The sequence below is a fragment of the Carlito syrichta genome, unplaced genomic scaffold, assembly GCF_000164805.1.
Source record: "Carlito syrichta isolate Samal-C Ts95f unplaced genomic scaffold, Tarsius_syrichta-2.0.1 Scaffold164379, whole genome shotgun sequence".
In the NCBI taxonomy this organism is placed as follows: Eukaryota; Metazoa; Chordata; class Mammalia; order Primates; family Tarsiidae; genus Carlito; species Carlito syrichta.
In genome coordinates, this window is record NW_007108475.1 from 203,213 (window position 1) to 205,055 (window position 1,843).

The following is a 1,843-nucleotide window of genomic DNA, read 5'->3' on the forward strand; positions in this document are numbered from 1 at the left end:
ATATTTTAGTTAAGGATGTTGTATAGATGGCATCTCAGTGATTTATTCAGCTTGGTAGATAGATAGTAACGTAGAAATGCAGCCTGGCTTGGAGGCTCAGCCTGAAATCCCAGCACTTTGGGAGGCTGAGAAGAGTGGATTACCTGAGCCCACAGGTTCAAGACCAGCCTGGGCAACTTGGCGAGACCACATCTCTATAATAAATAAAAAATTAGCTGGGCATGGTAGCACATGCCGGTAGTTTCAGCTACTTGGAAGGCTGAGGCAGAAGAATCGCTGGAGCCCAGCAGATCAACACTGAGGTGGCCATGAGTGTGCCACAGCACTCCGCCTGTGCGACGGAGTGAGACGCCAACTCAAAGAAAGAAAAGAAAGAGAAGTGTCTGTTCATATCTTTTGCCTACTTTATAATGGGGTTGTTTGTTTTTTTCTTTTCAGCACTTTTGAGTTCCTTGTAGATCCAAGATGTTAAGCCTTTGTCAGACCTGGAGTTGGCAAATACTTTTTTCCAGTCTGTGGGCTGTCTCCCTGCTCTCTTGATGGTTTCTTTGACTTTGCAGAAGCTTGTCAGTTTAATGAGGTCCCACTTGTCTAACTTATCTCTTATGGCCTGTGGGTTTCAGGTTTTGTTTAGGAATTGGATGCCAGTTCCAATTTCCATAAGGGTATGTGCTGCATTTTCTAAGGTTCTTATGGTTTGAGGTTTTACATTTAGGTCTCTGATCCATTTAGAGTTAATTTTTGTGTATGGGGATAGATAGGGGTCCTGTTTCATCTTCTGCATGTAGTCAGCCAGTTTTCCCAGCACCATTTACTGAATAGGTTCTCCTCTCCCCAGTGGTAGGTAGTGGAGGCTTTGTCAAACATGAGTTGGTTGAGAAATTGAAATTTAGCTTCTGGAATCTCAATTCTATTCCATTGGTCTATATGCCTGTTTTTGTACACAGACACATGAAGAAATGTTCAACCTCACTAATCATCAAGGAGATACACATCAAAACCACACTGAAATTCCACCTAACTCCAGTCAGAATGGCAATTATCAATAACTCAAAAAATAACATTTGTTGAAGAGGGTGTGGTGAAAAGGGAACACTCCTACACTGTTGGTGGGAGTGCAAACTAGTGCAACCCCTATGGAAAACAGTGTGGCAATTCCTAAAAGCTCTAAATATCGACCTCCCATATGACCCCGCAATCCCCCCCTACAGGGAATATACCCTGAAGAACTCAAATCACTCTATAAAAAAGATACTTGCACACATATGTTTATCGCAGCATTGTTCACAATAGCAAGAACCAGGAAGCAACCATACTGTCCATCAAAAGAGGACTGGATTAAAAAAATGTGGTATATATACATGATGGAATAATACACAGCCATAAAAAAGAACAAAATCATGAACTTTGCAGCAACCTGGATGGAACTAGAGTCAATAATACTGAGTGATCTCTCACAAAAACAAAGAACTGAGTATCACATATTCTCACTCATATAGCGGACCTTGAACATCCATTGTAATACCATAAGAAAAGGACTGACAGTGGTGGGAAACTATGGGGGGGCGGGGAAGGGAGGTGGAATTAACGGTAGTCAATATCTATCTGGGCACCGGGAGACACCCCTTATCAATGAAGCATATTTGTATACCTAACCCTTAACTGTACCCCACAAAATCAAAATAAAAAATATTCATATAAAAAAGAAAGAAAAAGCTGGGCTCGGTGGCTCAGCCTGTAATCCCGCGCCTTTGAGAGACAGAGGTGAGTGAATTGCCTGAGACTGCGGGTTCGAGACCCGCCTGGGCAGCGAGACCTCATCTCTACAATAAATAAAAAAATC